Here is a 17,472-nt window from a genome sequence, read left to right as displayed (position 1 = left end):
TTCAAATGCTGCCTCACCCAGCACCTCTGCCATGAAATATACTAAAAATTATGGTGTTAAGAAATTAGCTTTATTTCTAATATGATACAAAAGAATCAACAATCAACTTCTCAGTCTTAACAAGTACTCCTTTTTTTTTGCCAAAACTATTTTCATGTTGTCTTTTTCCCTACGCAGCCAAAAGCAACAGTGATTTTGGCTCTACGCCATCACTTACAATCAGCGATACCAAGAAACTTAATCACAATGGCAGCAATGTCAATAAAGCCATGGAAGAAGCCAAAGAAGCTTCTATATAGCCTTATTCAAAAGGAAATGTTTCCTAGGCTAAAGTGCTTCTCTTTAGCGCTACACAATGCCATGAAACATGCCCTCACACTATTCACATACTTCTTGTGGACAAGCAGCCACCTCGGTTTCTGAGGACGATCTTCCAGAGGAGAGAAACATCCGTTAAACGGTAGTAAGAAATTGGGGCAGATCAGAATGGCTACTGGGCAGGATCAGCAACTCTGACTTGTGAGTATAGTAAATTAAAAAGAATAAATGGAAGGAAAAAAAAAAAAAAGAAAAAATAGAAGTGAATGAAAAATGATTTCTGGGCAGATAATTACTTGGTATTTTCTAACCCATAATCAAGTTTAAAAACAGTGCACTCTGGTTTCCTTGAGAGAAAAAATATGGGAAGCTAAATAGGAATAGGCTGTGAAAGTCTGGCAATATTCATCAATACAAGTTGCTACTTAGAGCACTAAGAAATACTTTTAATCAAGATACATTTATTTTTCTACTTAATTTTTTTATTATAATATATAGCTCTCCTAATTCTCCAAGAGTTAGAAGACCTTACCCGGAGGCTAGAAACCACAAAATATTGAAAACAGAAAAAAGAAAGGGACATTAGATAGAAGACAAAGCTGATTGCCTTTATGCCCAAGTCTTGCACAGAAGAAATCTGGAGATGAATTTTGACTTTTTATGCAGTGGCTCCAGTTCCCAGAGTCTGCTTCCCCACAGACCTTGTACAAAGAGAGGGGAAGGAGAAGACAAGACTCAGAAAGATAATGTGATCAAGAGGACATCAGTGTCATTCTGAAATGTACATGAATAGCTATTTTTCTATGGCAAAAATGTCTTTTGTGTTCTTTGCATCAAAATGGTTTCTATTTTAGACATGTGTAACAGGCACATATCACAAATGAGTGAATGGTCATAATACAAAATAAAACAGCAGTAATATGCCCTTACTGTGTAATTAAAGAACAGATGAGAAAAATTTAATTCCGTTCAGACAAGAACATTTGAACCTGTTGCTCTAAAGTATTTTGGGAGAAATTTTGAGAAAACTGATCTGATCGAAACAACAAAAAAAGCCATTTCCTTTGACAGATTCAAGAATGCCATCTGATAAACTTCCATCCATTCTATTGGAAGAAAAGGAACATTTAAAGGTAGTACAGCTAGAAGATTATTAGCAGCTCTACTCAACACCACTGCTGGCTTCATTTGAGGGAGACTCTTGAGAAAGGGTTGCAAGTGGACCGACTACTTTTTGAGATTCATTAGTGGGCAGTTATCAACCATATCTCATTTTATCCTAAATGGCGTAGCTTTTGAACAAATCTCCTGCCCCTCCAAAATAAAGCAATGAAAAATCAAATATATTAATTTTAATTGATTTGAAAACTATGAACCATAACGTGCATAAAAGGGACTGGTTTTTGCTAGTCATAAATAACAGCCTATGATGCGAAGTCCTTGCTACCTCTTCCAAATATATCAGGTTAAAACCAATTCCCTCCTCTTTTGAATCACAACAGTCATATTAGAAATGAGGCATCATGAAAAGAGGCATTTCTTCGGTAGCGATGAAAGTTGTTAGAGCCCTGACTGTATCCCATATGATGTGCACTGGTACGGCTAACAAAGCAGAATAGTTCACCAGTTAAGAAAGGACAGATCTAATCTAAAAGTGGTTAGTTGCTTTGTATAAGCAGGACTATTTGCATCCCCATGTTTTCCTAACATTGCTAAAGGTCTATGGGAACAAAGCTGATGAAGTAAGAATTTCTGAAATTCCTTCCTGTGAATGGAGGGGCACATAGAGACATCAGATAAATTGTATGAAAATATTTGCTTCAATCTGTCTGACTGCTAACAATTAAACAAGCAAAGTTTTTAGAAGGTCTTTACATGTTTCCAAACATGCCTCACATCCAATCCCAGCCATTAGAGCTGTTGTCTTTTCTCAAGGTTGAAGTTTTTCCTTTTTGGACTTGTACCTACAAAACATATCACTGCAGTTAACATATGCAGCCCCATGAATACGGACATTGTTATAGCCATATAGACATACTTATGCAGAGACAATTTGGGCCTATGGGCTTAGGAAAAGAAGCTGTATCAATTTAAGTCATATTTATAATGACAAAATTGCATTCAGTGTAAGCGTCGTACTAACGATTGTGCTGAGTTAGCCCTTTCTGTTAGGACCAGAAGGGGGGTAGGGGAAGAAACACCTTTTACCAAAATAGTTAAAATGCTATAAAAAAAAAGTCTGTGTATGCAGCCCAGGTCTTATAAGGAAGTGTTCTTAAACATTTATTTCTTGAAACACAAGGTTTCAATCAACAGCCACCGGAGACTCTGGGGTCATGATCTCCCCTGTATGCAACCCCCTCAATGTTCTGCATAAAGGTCAGCGAGGTTTATCCTCTATGAATGAAGTTGCCTTCCAAACACTTTGACTACAGAATAAACAGTTTCTAACCCAGCTTGCAAAACTTATCATTGTCTTCTAAGAAAAAGACAAACTCCAACTAAGAGATTTCATATTCATACTCTCTGTAGACTCTTTACAAATTAAAGGCCTGTAAAATCTTGAACCTTTATTAAGTCTGTCAGCAACAAGTAAGTTGAGAAGAACACCATATGTTAATTTAAGAAACCCACTGAGTGCCTACATTGTATTCCTCAGCTATCCGACTGGCTTAAAGTACTTCTTACACCTTGATATGCTAGTATATTCATACTGTGTTAGCATATACACATAATGAACACTCATGCTTGGCATCAGCTGGATTTGTGTCAAAAGTAAAATATTGTGAGGTTACAGGGAATCTGGAATATGTTCTGATGAAAGACAGAGGTTTAAAGAAGCAGTAAGAAAAATAATGGCTTGCAGCACCTAAAACAATGAGGGAAAACACAAAACAACTCCTTTAGGATGTATCTGCAAATCCCACTGTGAATACTTTAAGGATTAATTGTTAGGGTCAAGAAATGTTAATAAGTGCCACCAAAAGTCAGAACTAAAATGGAAGACTTATCTCCTGCAGAACTTCCGATGGCATTTTAAAAGCAGTTACATTTTGTTTTGCATTTGATAAACATTCCTGTTTCTGCCATTGCTCCTATTTGATTGGGCTGTCTGGTGCCTGAACCCTCCAGAGCTGCCATGCTGCAGGTAACACAATACATATTTCTTTCGTATCTACCGGTGATAACTTACATTACTGAAATTCGTCCAGGAAATATACCTGTTAATTTTGCTTTAGATGGAGTCTATTAAAATGTGAAAATCTTGCCAAGAATGGGGGTGAGTCTTGCCCACTGTCTGGGTCCCTTTCCCACCCAGCCAACAGGGCAGACTTTTTAGTTCATTATCACCTCATCAGTGCTCCTGTCAGCTGCCAGCAGTGAGAAGGGACTAAGCCACTCACTAATTCCTGGCCTTCCTGCCTCCACTGAAGCAGCAGTAAATCCAGAACAGATGGACGCTCTTTAACCCTCTCAATCCAGACACCTACTTTAATCAGTCTAATCAACCCACTCAACTCAGAACAAGGAATGACTCACAGTTGCAGAATGACAAAGAGACCCAACTGTTGCAGCTCAGATCCCTAACAGAAAACACCACTCCATCTCCAATATGTGGTTGCTAAGGGAGGCAGCTGGCCAAAGGCAGCAGGCCTATCGGGTCAAGAGTAGGACGGACCTTCTGGTGAAGAGGAGAAAGCAGTAGAGGAAGGGACCATGAAGCAGGAGAAGATTATTAAACATTGAAATCTCATCACAAGGATCTCATCACATTACACAAGCTAGGAATGAAGACCAGAAGGCACGTCATGCAAGGGTGGCTTTTTGTTTTGCAGCTGAAGGTGCAGTTCAAGCCAATCTAACAGCTTGCTGTCACAGTCTTTTCTTTCCAAGGACGTAAGACGTAAGTTTCAAACCTTGCCTTGTGTTGTCTGAGACTTACCTAACCATGGATTGCCATTTCAGTGCACTAAGCCAGCAGAAAACTAACTTCAGAAAAACATGAACATATTTTTGCTAGGTTAGTGTGCTGAACTAGTTCAGCGGAGTTGCATGAGTGCCAGATATAGCGTAAAGGAGGAACTGGGACTACATTGCAGCCTTGCTATTCTGAAGCGTCTTAGTTATAAAAAAAAAAAAAGAAAAGACAAATAGGAACAAGTTCAAAGAGTAGTAAAAAAAATAAGAGTGTATTTATAAAACCAAAAAGTCTGAGCATGGGAAAAATTCAGAAGCAAGTTTGGGCATGGACCTGGCCATACCCTTACTGGCTGACAGGTGCACAGCACAGAGAAACCGACGTCGGCTCTACCTGGTGGCTCTGAATACAGATCAGCACATGGCATGAAGCATTAGGAGCATCAACACAGCTTAATCATCCTTCTCTCAATCAGGCTGCTTTTTAATCTCTGAAGTCTTAGCTGTGCGATTGCAGATACTTTCTCTTTTGTATCTTTTCTACAAGTATACGAAATCCTGATGTAAGGAACAAGATAATAGAGGAACTGAAAACTCAAGTTAGAATCTTGCCCTGTGTGATGTAAACGATACCTCCTGTTTACCTAAGGGTCTAACTGAAACCAGTTTCCTGAACCCAGGAGGGGTTGATAAGCATGATATGGAAAAGGAAGGGTTTTTTTTAAAAAAAGCAAACTAATTTCCCCACTTCTAGAAATATTCTTGATTAAACAGTATAAAGACCATACTGCCCCTGCACCATCAATAAGAAAATTTTGTCCTTTTCCTAGCATTGTAATTTTTCAATTATAAGCCATGCATTCAAATTGTAGGGTAAATCTCCGTAAGATTTTAATTTACTTATATAACCACAACTTTAAAAGTTGTTAAATGAGGACTATAAATTGTAACAATCCATTTATTCACTAACACACTATGTTTAGTGCACATCTTCATTCACAAAACTAGCTTTCCACATATCATTTGATAAAAATCATAATTTTGCTCCTTAGCTTTACAAGCCTTCCATAACACTGACCAAAATTAGAAGGATTGGAAGGTTCTTCTGGCATAATGGGACAGCCAGCAAGCTGTGTGAGCTTGTGCAGCAGGAGAAAGACCCTTTCAGTAATGGTCCAATGAAACCAGAACTCACTCCCAGACTACCTTTAAAGACAACTACAAAGTTTAGTAACTACAGAAAAAAACTATTCAAAGCCAGCTTTTTCTTAAGTGTGACTACAGTAGCAGTCAAAAAGACAAAAAACATTGATGAGCTTATTGTAACCGTGCAATAGAGTGAGAAAATATGTGTGCATGTGACTTGTAATTCTGTGACCTTTCACTGGAAAGAAGATAATCAAGCACAGTAGTTATCTAGCAAAACCAGAAAATGTTAGAACGACGTTGAGAATGTACTATTCTTTGTTAAATAATAACTTATTTAAATTGCATAAGAACAATATTTTTTTTTTAAAAAGTAATGTAGTTCAGTCATTGAAATAACTATCAAATATATTGTAGTATCCTCAAAGTAGAAGGTGAAAGTTAAAAGTCAGCTACTAGCAATGTTTTAGGAATAAATTATTCTTCCACAATATGAAAAAGAAGCAATTCCATTAAAACCTCTGTGATTATGAGTAACCTATGGTGTGGACACGGCTTGACTGAAAGTGTTTTGGAACTAATCATTCCAAAGCTTTTAGGAAAGTATGTGATCTGAAGTGATGAGAACAATGACTCATAATCCCAATGAGCCTGGGAAGTTTCTTCCTGAATAAGTGGAGGACCTTGACTGAGAACGTGACTTCTTGGAGGTGCCAAAACACATGCTGGAAGCTTAACAGAAACTATGAAGTCTTGCAGCACAGAATATATTTATGATGTCAAATCCAGGTATATTAATACATTCAACATCACTTCAAGATGACCTCTGTTAGTGCTGAGAAGCTGTCCGATCAGACTGTAGTCTTGTCTCTCTAATCAATGTTGATAGGAATTGTGATGATTAAAGTTGTTCTTGCTGGCTGTTCTGGGGTTCCATTGCCCAAATAATGCTATCTAATGCCACATTAGCTATCCTAGGACACAAGAGACTCATGAGAGGCCAGAAGAATCCATGCCTTTCTGAAGGGGCACTTGGAGGTCCAGTGGGATAATCTAGTGCACCTGAAATGGCAATAGACACCTAGGTTCAGACAACAGTGTCTCAGAGCTAGAAATCAGCTCCTTTCTTATCCAATGTATATCTTGCATGTAGAATGGTGGAAGTCTTGATAAATGTTTCTTGTAGTTAAACCTAAATCAGAGGTGGTCATTGGTAGGCAGAGAACAAGATTCTGAAGGCCAACCTTGAGGAACAGAGAGCATGGGAAAGAGCCTACGTGTGTATCTCTTGGTCCTATTCAAAATAATTTCCTATCATGAACGAGAAAACTAATTTGAATATTGCTCTTTAAACAATACTTTGATAACTGTCTTTCAGTCCTTTGCAATGGAATATAAACTGTATCTGTACCAGAAAAAAATCTCATTTCCTAGCAAATGAAATCTTATACTGGAGTGCAAGATACAGTTAAAGGACTTGAGCGTGGCCTGGAAGTCACTCTGTTACAAGAAACCAAGATGATTTCTCATGCCACTTAAATTTTTCTTTACTGAGTTTTCCTTATCCATAAATAAGATAAATACTGATTTTTTTTTTTCCAGAGGAGTATTTTGAGAATTAACATAGGATTTGTAACTGTTTTAATATTCACAGATGGAAAGTGCTATATAATGTGAAGTATCATAATCAAACTGAATGCCACAGCATAAACTGAAATTATAGAAGGCTGCATAATTAAAAAAAAAATAAATCTATTCCTAGAAGTATTTTAGGATCATGTTGAGACAAGTTCTCATTTCCCATTTTGGTCAGCAAACTTCTCTTGTTCATTAAAGGTGTAGGTGTGTATTTCTAAGTCCCAGCAGACTGCCATCAAGTTCAGCTGGAAGAGCTGAGAAGTTAGGTAATGAAATACTTCCACTAGACTATCCTCTCACCTCAAATCAAAACACATAGTTAAGACATAAACTAGAAAAATGTGCAAACACAGTGCATGAATTGCAAAAAGGAATGTGATTTTTTTGTTGTTGTTGTTGTCGTCACTCCCTCAGTTAATATTTTTAAAAGACTTTTTCTCAGACTTGTAGGATTTTCTCAGAAACAGAGCAAGTGAAAAAGATAAGATTTTGTCCTTCACAATGAATGTTCCAGACCTGCCATATCAGTATATAGAATGAGGATGAGAATTTAACTGGAAATCTGTGACTGTTGGTCATGAGGAGTCAAATTTTCCATCTTTCCAAGCAGGCATTTCCTGACAAGAAACTTATGAGGCAAAGGTTCTGTTGGTTTAGGTACAATTGCTTCAAAAATGACTTGGCAGTGGGAACAGGGAGTAGAACAACTCTTCTTTCAGAGTTGAGGGTTTTATTCCATGCCTCGTACTATAACCTGACAGTTATTAAACAGGTATTCCTACCTTGCAAATGGTCATTAAATAACTCATCTGCTAAGAAACTTATAGAGGCTATCAGAAACTACAGAAAATGAACTATACTTATTTATAAAATTAAAATGATCCATACTCTGGACAGGTCAAACAAAACAAGTGATGCATGCACATTGCACACGTGAGTTTCTGCACCAGGAAGAAGTGTAACAGCAATTGGGCTAATCTATGCATATGCTAAAAAGCATGCATTTCATTATTAGGACTCATTGGTGTGAATAAAGCATATCTTACTACACATTAATTCCATATTCCTATTTTATCAGTTGGTAAACCAGAAAATAAAACCAGAACAGAGATCTATTAAAAGATAATGGATCTCCCGTGTATGGGAATAAAGCTTTTTTGTTATTGATATCATTTAGATGAAAACCAGATCGTCGCCCAGTGTAATTCCTATCCCTCAAACTATTTTCAATAAAGGTCTACAAGTTCTGTTTCAGAAACAGGTAACAAAAGAATAATTTCTTATACTTCGTTATATTTAAGTTGCATTGAGAGCATATTTGTCCATAAAATGGAACAAGAAATTCAGAATTTGTATGAACAATGTACTTGAGACAATGGCGATGTATCCACACACATCACAAATCCGGAGCACTCAAAATGAGTTTCCCCAAGATGAGGGCATAAAAACTATCAAGAAATGTGCAGTCAGCTAGGGTTTCCCTAGGCATCCCTGACTGTACTTTTCCACTTCCCACACAGAGGAACTGCTACTCCCACGGTCGGTCCGTGTTGTGAAGGAGGCAAAGGCTACAGCAGCTGAGACCACTGGAGCGAAGCCTTGGTGAGAGGTTGCTTGAAGTGGCCATGCACGCCTATGTAGCTACTTGATTAACATTGACTCTAATCCACAGGCTGCTTCTCTCTGGGCCAAATGCCACGTTGACACCCTCTGCAGCTCAGCACCAAACACCCTTTCCATTCTCCGACAGTTTACTTGCATTTCGGCATAAGTGCTGGTTTCTTTTGGCTCCAAAGACAGGTTCACCTGCAGGGCTTCATTTTTCTGTTCGACACCTTGCTGTTGATTTTCCCTTACTGCACAAAAGAGCTTGCTCCAATACCTCTTTCACAACTGCTTCTTTGTAGTAAACGAACACCTTAATAATTGTATTTTGATTGTAGCGTTGATTAATTTTGATTCCGTTTAATTTGCGACCTTTGCCGAGATCTTTAGGGCTGGGAATTAGAGAGCACACTGTACCACTGTACTTTGGACATTGTGGGTTTGCCAATTTGTTTCATGCCTCATTTGTCACAAACCCTATGAAATTGTAGTCCAAAGTCAGCTTCATATTTTTCAAGGCAAAGCAAAAATGTATTTGGTTTTGGTTTAAATTAACATATTGCTAAATTCATCTAGTTTTTCAAACTCCAGACCAAAGCCCTCACTAACAATGGGAAACCAGTAAGCAAGACAAATCTGAAGATCAGCTTAGCAAAAGAGAACAGATTGCTTCTCTCCAATTAGAGCACTAAAATGGTAAGATAAACATACTCAATTGTAGTTATAGACATATAATAAAGAAAAAATGAGGAGGTAGAAAGGATATGTATGAGAACATGCTAGAAGAGAGAAATAAATGAAGAAGTATGTATCTTATATGCGCAACATTTCCTACTAAATATTTATGTCTCAAACGTTAAGATATTTAAAAACCTACAAACCTACTGTCTTCCGATTTTAATTCCTGACATCACTGCAGTTCTGTGGGCACCTACTGCTTTGAGGAACAACAATAGTATTTCTGTTTTTATAAAAAGGAGGGCTTTGACATGTAAAACCCTTCAATGAAAAGAACTAAACTGCAAAAATATGATAATTAATAGTTGCATTATTAGTATTTTTGAAGAAAACGTGGCTAGCTGGAGTCATAAAGACTTTCTCTAAATATCAGAAGATAGCCTTGGCATTCTTTATAACTTAAACAGACCTAACCTTTTCAGATTTCCTGCCTGAGGGCTTGAAAGGCAACAAGAATTTTATAGCTACCTTGAACCAACAAATTGAATGATGTTTACTTCTTTCATTTAAAAAAAAGGTTTCCTTTGCATGGAGAATACTCAAAATGGATTACCTAAAAGAGCAAAATTTCTCTTTAAAAGTTGAATCTGCAAGCCAAAGTCAGTATTAACAGAGAGAACTGAGCCCACATAATATGTAGAACAAGCTCATAGCATATAATATATATATTTTTGGAAGATACATTTTTTGGTTCTTAATTAAGGGAAGTATATGATCTGTGCTGAAGAATCACAAGAACTGCAAGATAAAACCCCCTCTATCCCCAATTTCATCCAGTCTACTCCCAAAGCACGTTCAACTATATTTAAGCTATTTGTGATATGTTGGTATAATTTGCCTGTAAAAACCGCCAGGGAACAGTATTCTACAGCCTCCCTAGAACCCCTCTTCACCTTATCAAAATAATTTTGAATTCCCATCTTGTTCTCTGAAATGCCTGAACAACCCCCTTGGCATTTTGGCAATACATACCCTTTAGCTTGACAGCCACCTCATTCATGGACATTTTGAACAGTGGCAGACTTGGGACAGAGCTCTAAGGAAACCACACAATACAAGTTTCTGTTTTGACAATGAACTACCAATTACTCTTTTCCAGCTACCTGCTTATTCACTTTATAGTAGTTTAATCAGGAATCTAATCCTACTTTGTTGATGAGACAGCAACAGAAATCCTCCTGAGATCAAAACATACCACATCTACTGTATTACCAAAACTATGACTTGGCATGTGGGGACATCTAGTTGATTTGTCATGATTTAGTCTCAACAAATTTAGGTTATCTGTTACTTAACACTTTGCTATTGTCTAAGCATTTAAAAATAATATTTTTGATCATTTACTCCAATAACTTTCTAAAAACTGAAGGTAGGCTGATGAAATCCTTGGATTTCTTCCAGTAGCCATCTTTTCACAACAGTATCAGTGGCCTTAAATCTTTATTCATGAAATGAAACTAAATGATCCAACTAGTTGATTCCTAAATTGTATAGCAAATACCAGTTACATCATTTAGTTGAACCTCATATGCAAAGCCTGATTCCTAGATTACATAGTGGAAATGAACTAGTGTGATCCTTTAGTTTTCAGTGTTTTCTTGATTTCAATTTCAAAGCTGTAAAATGTTAGCAAACTGAAAAAGAACCATAGGTCTACTGAAAGCTACAGCCATATCTATTTAGTCCTTGAGGAAGGCTATAAAAGGGGCTTTAGGGAACACTCAATTTGTCAAATCATTTTTCAGTCTTCCCAACAATCCTATACATACTAGCTCCAGGTACCAGAAAAGATAGTTCTCTTTATCCTGTAATCTGCATAAACTGTAACACTAGATATTGGACTGGGGAGAAGAGACTCAATAGCAATGACAGCATTATACCTTAGAGAAAGACACTTTTAGGGTGCTTTGTGTCATCTTTTAGGATTTCTAAACGAACACTTCTGGTCAATTATTATGTTTTTAACTTCTGTTACATGTAGTCACTTGCGCTGCACACAAGATACCACCAGAAGAACCAACAACTCCCAAATCCTCTCACTATGGAGTTTTCTCAGAAATTCCATAGACTTGCAGATGGTGGTTTTTATTTTGCCTAGAAGTATTGTTGGGGAAGGGAAGAAAACAAAAAGATATACTGAATATTCCAATACAGTATAAAGACAAAGATTGTAGTGCCTGCCAACAACTTGACTCATTTCTCCAATTTTTCTTTACACAACTCCCACTTGTTGTCCTCCAGGATTGCAGGGAAGCAATTACTTGCTTCAGAGGTTATTTCTGTAATTAAAGCAAATTGACCTGACTTTCGAAAAAAAAAAAAAGGAATTTCTGGTTGGCTCCAGAAAATAGTCTGAAGTTAGACTTTGCCTTAGTTACACCCCGCAAAGCTACACTGTTATTTAAAAACAATAAAAGAATGACTCGCATATGCACAGTGGCCATATGAGCACATCTAACCTTTGAGATTTCCCTCCTTGTATTTTGAACTATGTTGACGATGTCCGGATGGGATTTACAGTGGCTCAAAGCTACTATTGTTCACACTACATTAAATCTACAATATATGCAATGAGATACCATAATATTTTCACTTGGAACTTCTATTAACCCACAACTTGACTGTATTTAATGAAATATGTAGTGCTCACAGAGCATGATTTATATGCATCACTATTTACAGTGCACATTTCTAAAAGAGGAAAAAGCACCCTAAGGAACTCACGGTTCTTTTGACTTTAACAGAAAATAAAAAGTGCCTGATTTGGTTTAGCTCAGTAACACCCCTGGAAGCCCCAGAATCTTATAGCTGGATTAGGGATGGCGACAGGAATCACTGATGCAGCTGAAATAGCTAGCATAGGAAATGTACTATTGCTACCAATCCTGAGCCAAAACACTGCTGTGTATTTTAAAACAAAAATCATAGTGGTAATTATGTTTGTTGTATATATAAGTTTACAGAAACAATAAAAATGGCATGCTGAAGACTTGGGAATCTATTTTTGTCAGTGTTGTTCTAGAAATAATTGGAGGGGAGGATTCATACGTCCAAGGTTCTCTTGAATAGATAAACTTTTACTTCTGACAGAACTTCTGAATGTATTTAATTGCACAAAGTGTATGTTAGAATATACTAGCAGAACAGTGTTTTGTACTGGAAAAGGCATGCAGAATCAGCTAACAGAAGGCAGTATACTGGTAACCTTAGAGCTATCTTACAAGCAATGTGTTGTATACATTAGTCAAAATAAAACCATCCCTCTCTCCATTCCTCTTCCAGTTTAACACTGGGTTAGCCGAGTAATTATTTACAGAAAAAAAGCATCATTCTTGTTATTCTTTTAGATAAGATGATATGCACAATATGCAGGTTATGGTAAAGACAAACTTTTCCCAAAGCAACGCCCCTTGGGCAGTAAAGAACACGGGGCACTAATGACTTCCAAGACATTATGCTGTGGTGCACCTGCTCTCTGTGTTTTCAATAATGAACTAGCAAACTAAGACAAAAAGGGTATTCATTCACTAGGGCTAGGATTGTGTAAGCTTAAAAAAATCATACATTTTAGTACTCTGTGTATGTACGCCAAGAGCTCTACTGATGAGATTTCATGGCAATTTCTGTAAGAATGCTGAAATCTATTAATAGAAAAGAAAAACACAACAAAACCTGTGCATTCATAACACGTTTTTCGCATTCTCACTTGAAAGAGGTCTAATTTCCTTGCACCATCCAGAAACTAAGTTCCAAGAATGACCAAAGGGATCACTTACATTAAACCCAGTCCCCAGAAAACATATCCAGAAGGAAAAAAAAAAAAAAAATCTCCCATGGAATGGCATGGAAACAAGAGCACAGTGTAGCTAAATTCTCAGGAAGTTAATGGCTGGACCTCCTTTTCCCAGCTCCTCTCTACACATTAATAGTCTTAGAAATTACCGAGTGGAACAAACCCCTTTAACACCACCTGGTGTACTTTTCAGCAGTTGGTCTTGTTTCCAGGCCTGTCATGGCTCATTAAGATAGTACAGTACTTTCTCTCTACAAGACTGTTCTTGGGGACCATAGAACTCAAGATAAAATGAGATATGGAGGTTTTATCAAGACAGAACAGGACTGTGACATATCATGTCAAGATTTTAGTAGCAAAAAAAGCCACAGGAGGAAAAGTTTTTGGGGAAGGTGAAGAGTAAAACCAAACCAGCTACAAAAGATAAATGTAACTTCAAATACTTAAATGGAGTAAACCACAACAATCTAATTCTGTGTGTGCTCGTATGGGCACCTCATTTACATAGGTTTTGCTAAAGGTTCACTTCTTTGCTTTGGAGTTTATCTTTCTGTGAAACTTTGAGATTCAAAGCTCTCTCACCTACGTGAATCGTTTGCGTTCATTTTCATTGTGTGCCCTGAAAAAGCCATTTTAAAGAAAAAAAAAATCTAATCTTATAGAAGAAAAAAAGGGACTGATGCAGATGCACTTGTTCAGTTTACCCCTAACAGTAAATCCTATGGATACGGAGTGCCCCCTGTGGGATTTTAACTTATTTGACTTCACACAAAGTAATTACGGGAGGTGCTTTGGCACCATTCCTGCAATCGCGTGATGGCCTGATATACCAAGTGGCCCATAGTCCAGTTCAATATGATGAAGAGTTTGTGTTGGGCCTGGAAAGCCACAGCTTGCAGGTGCAAGGTTAACATATTACTGCTTTGTAGCACTGGCAACAAATGCCAAGGGACTTCAAACTATAGGGACAACTGTTTATACACATAAAACATACATGTACTTCTGCAACTAGGAATCACTTCCGCTCTGGAGAACTGCCGTTAAACCACAGGCATAAGCCATAATTTCTCTAATGATAAAAAAAAATATAATTCTTTAATTTTCAAGAAGATAATTTCTGATGAATTATCAATTTATCATTGGATAGACATTGATACTTTTTTTTTTTGCTGCTTTTGTTCACTATGGGTGCACACAACCTGAAATATTTTTGTTTGGTTAAACTGTTTGCTGCATTTGAAATTACTTCGCACCACATTTTGAATCAACTGATATTACTTTTCTGGCAAATAAACTATGTGCCAACTAATCAGTTTCTTTTGGACTACTTTCAATTTCAACCTCATACCTCCAAACAACACTGTTTTATTGCTGAGAGGATGAACTTTTCAGAAGCCAACCAACCTTAGCTTCCTTTGACTTCATTTTCAGTTGTGAGCGTCTGTGTGCGTGAGTTTGTCTTTTTCTTATCTGATAGCCAGAAAATGAAGACGTGGACTTATCAACCACCTACCAAATATTTTTAAATTACTTGAATATCATGCAGGAAAAGTGTAGCAGAGATAAGGATGAGCAGTCTTCCTGCATAGTACTGCTAGGTTGGCATCTTATTTTTAATAGTAGCCCTCGTGTAGCTCTCAGCAGGCCTTCCAACTCCGAGATGAAATAAGAAGGGAATACAATAAACAGTGTCATTAAACTACAGAGGCCTGGTTCATCTCTGCTCACCATTTACACTCTGTATCAACTGAAACACTATCTGTGAGACGCATTCATGTAATTAGAGACTACTGTGATAAATATTCAAAAGACCACTCATGTAAAGTCATGTAAGAAATCAAAAGACATTTTTGACAGCTTGATTTTGAAACATAAATTATGTTCTATGATAACAATTAATTCGTCTGTAACAGCCTTGATTATTTTTAAAGAAAAAAGAGGAGAGTAAATTATTCTTGGACAAGTAATAATCTTTCTGTTATGTGCCAGCAGGATGAAGGATTCAACTCTGAAGCGCCAACTACGTTATGTAAGTCTGCATCCCTTGAATTATAGGGCTAGCAGCAATTGCAATTAGCAAGAGAAGGCATAATTCAGGAAAGGGCTGTTGGACAGTTTTCCAGGTCTGAAAGAACAGATTGAGAAATGCTCCAACTGGGACTTTTCAACCCTGAAGCAGATGACTAGGAAGAATCTTCTGGTCCTTCTGACCATAACAAAAGGCCTGCCTAGTTAAAAAAAAAAAAAAAAGAAGAAAAAAGAAAAAAAAAAATCCCTTCTCTACAAGCAGACACAATGTCTGTTCCCCTTCCCTATAAGTGCAGTGTCCGCTGCTACAGTTCTGGCAATTGCATGAGCTCGGCTCCAGATTAGACTGTTTGTGCTCGGTTATTTTCACACACTGCCAAAATTTGCTGACAACACCAGGAGAAAAAAAAGGGAAAGGAAAACTGGTGATTTTCAACAGTTTATAACTCAGCTCAGCCTAAGCAGGTTTTTATGGGACAAAGAACAGAGATTTCTCTGTAGACAGCACTTTATTCCTGCCTAATTTAAAAGATTTGCTGTGAATGATGGAAACATTAGAACTTCTTAAAGAAAACATAACAAAACAAAAATCCTAGCAGTTCACTAGTATTTTTTTACAGTAGATCATGTTTGGTGATATAAATAGAGAGACCATTATCTACCCCTCTCATAATTATTTACAACAAAGGTAGTTTTAAAGAAAATGAAAATATTAGACTTAAAGGAGGAGGGCTTCAAAATACATAGTATTGCTTTAAGGAGTGAAATTTCTTACTTGGAATAATTCACACTTGTGCTATTCTAGTGCCACAGCACTCCCTAAGGAGTGTGAAATGATCTTCTCAGGGTTACAGAGTCAGTAGTAAACACAAGTTCTACTCTAAGAAACAGTATTTTAAATATATATTTTCATTAACGTGAGATCTAACAACTTCCTATTAAAGCCCAGAGGTAAATTTCTGGAGTCCTCTTGTTGCTTTAACACTTTCTTTCAGTCCATATCTAGAATCTCCTAAAGCAGCATTTCCTAAGCTTTTTTTCTTGTATGCTCCCCTGCCCCACTAGCTGAGTGCAGCGCCCAGGCTGTTAAACTTACACCTCTTAACAAATCTTAGATTTAATCAGTGCTGCTTTTGAGCACCTCCAACTTTTCCCAGTGAAGTATGCTCTAAAACTTGGGAAACAATATGGCTTTACTGTATCTTTGAACGGTATCTGTACAACAGCTATTGCTTTTAGTTAAGGATACCAAAACCAGCTAACTGCTTCACAAAATTGACCACTCATTCAATTACTGTTATTTTTTGAGTTGAAATAGTAGGGGACATTTTAACATTAGAAACTTTTCGCAAAACTAGAAAACAGATGAGAAGAGTGCTTTACATAAAAGGCATTGGCTGGGAAAGTAGGGCTACAAAGAGTATACCAGTTTCTTTACATAAATATCAGATATTTAATTGACTGGGAGTCCTCAGTAGAGACTTGTTTGCAACAGAGCCTCATGGTGAGGGTGAGTTTTTGAAGTTTGGATGCCTTTGGCAGCTTTATAGAACTTTAAGACAGACCAACTCTGACTAAAACATGCTCAGCTAGTTAACTATACAAACGTAATGTTTTTTCCATCTTTTTCTCCATGTGCTGACAGCATTACCATTCTCTCCAGTATTCTTCTTCCTTATGAGGTACAATGGATCTACCAGTTTATGCAGTTCCTGATACTACATTTCAGTACAACAACTTTCCAACAATAACTTACTCAGCTAAGAGAGGTCATAATTTAAAAGAAGGGAGCAGTTATATTAAAGGCTCTAGAGCCACACAATTCCAAATACATTTCAGGATATACTGTACACTACGTGTATATTTTAACGAGAAGGTTTGGCAGAGCAGTTTGGCAGAAGAAAGTACTGCCAAGTGATTGGATATGGGATACATCTCCAGTTGCTTTGGATTCCCACATCACCTTAAGAGCTATTCTTCCCATCCCCCAATACACCAACTCTCAAGGCAGTCAAATTTATAGCTCAAGAGAATTTTTTATTAAAAAGTGTGGCTTTTAAGTACTGCAGTCTTCCAACGTCCTTATGCCAGGTCTAGATCAGACTGCTGTAGCTGAATATGAAGCTGGGGAGGTTTGGACCACTTTATACAGCACTCCTAAGTTAGAGTTTCAAGATCTAAGCCACCTCTCTTTCCATTTTGTAACAGCTGTTTTTCTATCCTTTCATTAAAAAAAAAAAAAAAAAAGAAAGAAAGAAAAGGAAAGAGGCTTGCGTAGAAAAGTTAAA

General features: G+C 37.2%; 1 protein-coding gene across 1 annotated transcript in view; it reads right to left on the bottom strand.

Moving 5' to 3' along the window:
• The window catches only part of ERC1 (ELKS/RAB6-interacting/CAST family member 1), a 279,843-nt gene that overhangs the window by 85,256 nt on the left and 177,115 nt on the right, over positions 1-17,472 (bottom strand).

Source organism: Balearica regulorum, chromosome 1, assembly GCF_011004875.1.
Source record: "Balearica regulorum gibbericeps isolate bBalReg1 chromosome 1, bBalReg1.pri, whole genome shotgun sequence".
Classification (NCBI taxonomy): Eukaryota; Metazoa; Chordata; class Aves; order Gruiformes; family Gruidae; genus Balearica; species Balearica regulorum.
This window is presented reverse-complemented; position numbering and strand designations above follow the sequence as displayed.